We start from the raw sequence: 7,070 nt of genomic DNA on the forward strand, positions 1-7,070 counted from the left end.
TACTGCCATTTGTCCAACGACTCCGCTCTCATCAATTTCGGGATACCTCTGCTTTCCCGTCGCTTGTAGCACTCGCTATCTTCCGCCAGAGTGATGCGCGTCTGCGTGTGTACATGTGTTCATTTGTGCGTGCATGTGCGTGTATGTGTTTGTGTGTGCGTTTTTTTAGAGCAGCGAGTAGAGAGTAGAGAGAGTGGAAAGGAGAGAGTAGAGAGTAGAGAGAGTAGAGAGAGTAGAGAGTAGAGAGAGTAGGGAGGAGAGAGTAGAGACTAGAGAGTAGAGAGTAGAGAGTAGAGAGTATAGAGAGTAGAGAGAGTAGAGAGTAGGGAGAGTATGAGGAGTGAAGAGAGAGTAGAGAGTAAGGAGAGTAGAATGAGTAGAAAGTAGAGAGAATAGAGAGTAGAGAGAGTAGAAAATAGGGAGAGTAGAGATATTAGAGAGTAGGGAGAGTAGAGAGAGCACAGAGTAGAGAGTAGATAGAGTGGAGAGTAGAGAGAGCAGAGAGTAGAGAGAGTAGAGAGTAGAGAGAGTAGAGAGTAGAGAGTAGAGAGTAGAGAGAGTAGAGAGTAGAGAAAGTAGAGAGAGTAGAGACTAGGGAGAGTATGAGGAGTGAAGAGAGAGTAGAGAGAGTGGAGAGAGTAGAGAGTAAGGAGAGTAGAATGAGTAGAAAGTAGAGAGAATAGAAAGTAGAGAGAGTAGAAAATAGGGAGAGTAGAGAGATTAGAGAGATGAGAGAGTAGGGAGAGTAGAGAGAGCACAGAGTAGAGAGTAGAGATAGTAGAGAGTAGAAAGTAAAGAAAGTGGAGAGAGTGGAGAGTAGAGAGAGTAGAGAGTAGAGAGTAGAGAGTAGAGAGAGTAGAGAGTAGAGAGAGTAGAGAGTAGAGAGTAGGGAGAGTATGAAGAGTGAAGAGAGAGTAGAGAGAGTGGAAAGAGTAGAGAGTAAGGAGAGTAGAATGAGTAGGAAGTAGAGAGAATAGAGAGTAGAGAGAGTAGAAAATAGGGAGAGTAGAGAGAGTAGAGAGATGAGAGAGTAGGGAGAGTAGAGAGAGCACAGAGTAGAGAGTAGAGATAGTAGAGAGTAGAAATTAAAGAGAGTAGAGAGAATAAAGAGTAGAGAGAGTAGAGAGTAGAGAGTAGAGAGAGTAGAGAGTAGAGAGTAGAGAGTATAGAGAGTAGAGAGAGTAGAGAGTAGGGAGAGTATGAGGAGTGAAGAGAGAGTAGAGAGAGTGGAGAGAGTAGAGAGTAAGGAGAGTAGAATGAGTAGAAAGTAGAGAGAATAGAGAGTAGAGAGAGTAGAAAATAGAGAGAGTAGAGAGAGTAGAGAGATTAGAGAGTAGGGAGAGTAGAGAGAGCACAGATTAGAGAGCAGAGATAGTAGAGAGTAGAAAGTAAAGAGAGTGGAGAGTAGAGAGAGTAGAGCGTAGAGAATAGAGAGAGTAGAGAGTAGAGAGTAGAGAGAGTAGAGAGTAGAGAGTAGAGAGTAGAGAGTAGAGAGTAGAGAGAGTAGAGAGTAAGGAGAGTAGAATGAGTAGAAAGTAGAGAGAATAGAGAGTAGAGAGAGTAGAAAATAGGGAGAGTAGAGAGAGTAGAGAGATGAGAGAGTAGGGAGAGTAGAGAGAGCACAGAGTAGAGAGTAGAGATAGTAGAGAGTAGAAAGTAAAGAGAGTAGAGAGAGAGTGGAGAGTAGAGAGAGTAGAGAGTAAAGAGTAGAGAGAGTAGAGAGTAGAGAGTAGAGAGTATAGAGAGTATAGAGAGTAGAGAGAGTAGAGAGTAGGGAGAGTATGAGGAGTGAAGAGAGAGTAGAGAGAGTAGAGAGTAAGGAGAGTAGAATGAGTAGAAAGTAGAGAGAATAGAGAGTAGAGAGAGTAGAAAATAGGAAGAGTAGAGAGAGTAGAAAGATGAGACAGTAGGGAGAGTAGAGAGAGCACAGAGTAGAGAGTAGAGATAGTAGAGAGTAGAAAGTAAAGAGAGTAGAGAGAGAGTGGAGAGTAGAGAGAGTAGAGAGTAGAGAGTAGAGAGAGTAGAGAGTAGAGAGTATAGAGAGTAGAGAGAGTAGAGAGTAGGGAGAGTATGAGGAGTGAAGAGAGAGTAGAGAGAGTGGAGAGAGTAGAGAGTAAGGAGAGTAGAATGAGTAGAAAGTAGAGAGAATAGAGAGTAGAGAGAGTAGAAAATAGGGAGAGTAGAGAGAGTAGAGAGATGAGAGAGTAGGGAGAGTAGAGAGAGCACAGAGTAGAGAGTAGAAAGTAAAGAGAGTAAAGAGCCGTGGAGCCGCCGGCCTAGAATAGCACTTCGGGTCTACGTCCCTGTCCCTGTCGTAGAAGGCGACTAATCGGGTGACAACGCGAGTAAGGGCGCGGTAAAGCCTATGGAGAATGCACGGGGGAAATACCGTGTACAGGTGCAACGAGAGGAGTGCCGAGCACATCAGGATCGAAGCCAGTAAGATCCTGATTACGACATACTGGTATGACATGGAAAACGGACAAGACACGAAAACGGATAACATGCGATGCTAAAAGCCGACAGTCGTGCTATTCTGCTCCCTGAGTAAGGAAGGGTGACACCTACCTGAAATGGCGTGTGGGTTAATAGTACGGTTGCCCCCGTCCCGGTAACAACTTGGCAAGTCTTCGGGTACGTTCGATGCTCGTCTAGGCCTTGGCACTAGGTACTAGGCATCAGATGTCACATTCCTGACTTGCGCTGATCCGGCTCTGAACACGGTCCCCATGAAGGACCGTGTCAACCCCTGCATGGCCTCACTGCTTGCATAGATAACCATGGGATCACAAAAAGGCGACTATGTACAACGAGCGGAGATAGCGGCCCGAAGTTGGGACCCAACCAAAATGGAGACAACCTACAAAACCAACGAAGAACGAAGAGAGAGTATGATGGATACAGGTGACCAAGCCAACGCGTTCATTCGTAGTAAAAAGCTTCTGCGATCGCCAATACTCAAACAAGTGGAAACACCAGGCCCTAGCGGCAGTAATGGAGGAATACCTGAGACCCAGCAAAGTCGGGGGATCAATCTCCTGTTCCTGCCAAAGTCCAGCGGTAGTTTAACCCAGGAAGGAGGGCTGACTGGAGATAGCATCCTGAGCACGATCATGTTGAGGGTCAAAGAACTCGACACCTTCGTGCAGGACAAACCCAACGTGCATAAGGAGATCAAGACCAGGATGTCGGGTATAAGATCTCTCTTGGGACGAGCTTTGAAGGAGCACGATGGACTCGTCGAAAGGACGAAAACCGCCGAGAAGGCACTCGCAGAAGCGTTGCAAAGAGCTGCAGCTGGACAGGTGACGCCAAAGATTCGTCGAAACCGTTCGGAAAAAAGAAAAAAGGATTCACCAGCAGAAGAAGAAATGTTCAAAAAACGCAAGGACGATCACGACAACGATGATCAAGACGATAGTGCCGCCCAGGGCGACAGCGAAGAGCTGGGTGACAGCGATGACCAGATCAGCACCGATAGCAAGAGAAACGACTGGAGCACGGTTACGAAAAGAAACAAGAAAAAACAAAGGAACGAAGAAAAAGAGAGGGAGAGAAAAGTGAAAATAGTGGAAAAAAATAAGAAAGAGAATGAAAAGTGGCAGGGGCCAAAAGACAAGAAGCCTAATCCTCGGCGGGCGAGAGACAAAGGCGATGCACTCATCGTCGAAGCGAAGGGCAACGTATCATACGCTGATCTCTTTAAAAAAATGCGAGAGGACCCTGGCCTCAAGAAACTGGAGGAGAGCGTGGTGAAGTCCAGGCGCACCCAGAACGGCGAAATGCTGTTCGAGCTGAAGAGAGACCCAGAAATCAGGAGCTCAGCATTCAAGGATCTTGTAGAAAGGGTTCTCGGCGATGGAGCGAACGTAAGGGCCTTATCCTCCGAGGCATCGATAGAATGCAGGAACCTCAGTCTGTTCACCACCGAGATAGACCTACGTCAGAAGTTGGAGGAGGAAAACATCCTGGGCAAAGTTCCGATGAAAATCCGACTACGAAAGGCGTATCGCGGGACGCAGACCGCAACGATTCGTCTCTCAACGGACGCAGCGAACAAGTTACTGAAGTTAGAGAGTATAAACGTCTGCTGGGCTGTGGGTCGTTTTAGAATCATTCCGCCTGTTCCCAAGCAACTGGAGCGATGTTTCAAGTGTTTAAACTTCGGCCACCTGGCGAAAGGCTGCTTGGGGCCAGATAGATCCAAACTGTGCAGGAAATGCGGAATAGAGGGACACTTTGCCAGCGACTGCAAGGGAAAACCAAGGTGTATGCTCTGCGAAAAAGAGGACAGTAATGACCATATGACGGGAGGCTTTAATTGCCCTGTGTACAAACAGGCGAGGGCAAGCCAACAGTGATGGAGATAACCCAAATTAATCTCAACCATTGTGACATCGCACAGCAACTGTTGTGGCAGTCAACGACAGAAACAAAATGTGATGTCGCAATTATCGCGGAGCCGTATCGCGTTCCCCCCGGTAACGGTAATTGGGTGACGGATAAAGTAGGAATGGCCGCCATCCAGGTCATGGGCCGATATCCCATTCAGGAGGTAGTTTCGAGGTCTCGCGAGGGTTTCGTGATCACAAAGATCAACGGAATTTTTATCTGCAGTTGCTACGCACCTCCCAGATGGACGATGGACCAGTTCCACTATATGCTGGATGTCCTCACCGAGGAGCTCGCCGAACGAAAACCAGTCGTTATAGGAGGGGATTTCAATGCTTGGGCAGTAGAGTGGGGAAGCAGATGCACCAACGCGAGAGGGACTAGTTCACTAGAAGCTCTAGCCAAGTTGGATGTTACCCTGTGCAACGAGGGCACCACTAGTACCTTCCGCCGAGAGGGTCGAGAGTCCATCATCGACTTGACTTTCTGCAGTCCTTCGTTAATGACGAAAATGAGGTGGAGGGTATGTGAAGGATACACCCACAGTGATCATCAAGCCATCCGTTATACCATTGGCCAACGAAACTCCGTGGCAGTACGGATAAATAGGACATGCCCGCGCAGGTGGAAGACAAAAACCTTTGACAAGGACCTTTTCATCGAAGCACTACGCGTGGAAAGCGACGTCTTGAACATGAACGCGGATGAACTGACGGAAACGCTAGCAACAGCATGTGATATAACAATGCCAAGAAAAAGGGAACCCAGGTATAAGCGACCTCCAGCCTATTGGTGGAGCGAGGCACTTGGCGTGCTTCGGGCCAACTGCCTTAGCGCCAGAAGACGTTTCCAACGGTCAAGCATAGACACCAGAGAAGAGCGGAGAGTGGAATTCAGAGAGGCTAGATCCACTCTTAAACGGGCGATAAAGCGGAGCAAATCTAATTGCTTCAGGGAGTTATGTCGGGACGTGGACGTCAATCCATGGGGCAATGCTTACCGAATGGTGATGGCGAAGCTCAGGGGCCCAACGACACCTTCCGAAATGTGTCCCGAAAAATTAAAAATTATCGTGGAAGGGTTATTTCCGCAGCACGACCCAACGACCTGGCCACCCACGCCATATGGAGAGGATGAGGATAGCATCGAACGCAGAGATGTGACGAACGATGAGCTAGTTGCAGCTATCAAACGCCTAAAAACGAAGAAAGCGCCTGGCCCAGATGGAATCCCCAACGTAGCTTTGAAAGCGGCAGTCCTAGCATTCCCTGATATGTTCAGGACAGCCATGCAGAAGTGTCTAGACGAATGCTACTTTCCGGATCGATGGAAGGTACAACAGCTAGTACTACTGCCCAAGCCAGGAAAGACGCCGGGTGGTCCAGCATCGTATAGACCCATATGCCTGTTGGACACTCTTGGGAAACTTTTGGAGAGAATCATCCTTAATAGGCTGACGGAATGCACGGAGGGAGTTCGTGGACTGTCCGATAATCAATTCGGATTTCGGAAAGGGAGATCCACGGTAGATGCCATTCGCATAGTGGTCGAAAGAGCCAACAGAGCATCCAAACAGAAGCTCAGAGGAAATCGATACTGCGCAGTGATAACGATCGACGTTAAGAACGCGTTCAATAGTGCCAGCTGGGAGGCCATCGCGACTGCGCTCCACACGATGAAAGCCCCAGACTACCTGTGTAGAATACTGAGAAGCTACTTCGAGAACCGTGTGCTGGTGTACGAGACAAACACGGGCCAGGCGCAGATTAAAACTACGGCGGGAGTTCCGCAGGGCTCTATCCTGGGCCCATCGCTCTGGAACAGTATGTACGATGGTGTACTAAAACTGAATCTGCCCAGGGGTGTGGAGATCATTGGCTTCGCGGATGACATCGTTATTCTCGCGACAGGGGAATCTTTGGAACGGGTCGAAATGCTCGCGACCGAGTCGATAGACATGATCGGAAGGTGGATGCAAAGTGTGAAACTGCAGATAGCCCACCACAAGACGGAAATGCTGATTGTCAGCAACCGCAGGGCGGTGCAACGTGCAGAAATCACAATTGGAGAGCACTCGATAACCTCGAAGCGAGACCTAAAATACCTGGGGGTGCAGATCGACGATCGACTGAACTTCAACAGTCACGTCGACTACGCTTGTAAAAAAGCAACGAAGGCAATCAATGCACTGACACGAATCATGCCCAACAACTTTGGCCCAAGCAGCAGCAAGAGGCACCTCTTGGCTAGTGTCTCCTCATCGACACTACGTTACGGTGGTCCAGCCTGGATCGCGGCGTTAGAAACTCAGCGGAACACGAAGAGGCTGAATAGTACGTACCGGCTCATGGCGATGCGAGTCGCGAGTGCGTACAGAACCGTGTCAACAGAAGCGGTCTACGTCATAGCCAGGTTGGTCCCCATAGACATCATCTTGGCGGAGGACAGCGAGTGCTATAGGAGGAGGGGAACCAGAGGAATCCGGAAGCTAATGAGGGCGGAGTCGATGGCTAGGTGGCAGCAAGAGTGGAGTGCCGCGCAAAACGGCAGGTGGACGCACAGGCTCATACCGACACTAATGGGCTGGGTGAACAGGAAACACGGAGAGGTAAATTTCCATCTAACGCAGTTTTTGTCTGGTCATGGCTGCTTCAGGCAGTATCTGCACCGGTTCGGAC

This window comes from Toxorhynchites rutilus, chromosome 2, assembly GCF_029784135.1.
Source record: "Toxorhynchites rutilus septentrionalis strain SRP chromosome 2, ASM2978413v1, whole genome shotgun sequence".
Taxonomy (NCBI): Eukaryota; Metazoa; Arthropoda; class Insecta; order Diptera; family Culicidae; genus Toxorhynchites; species Toxorhynchites rutilus.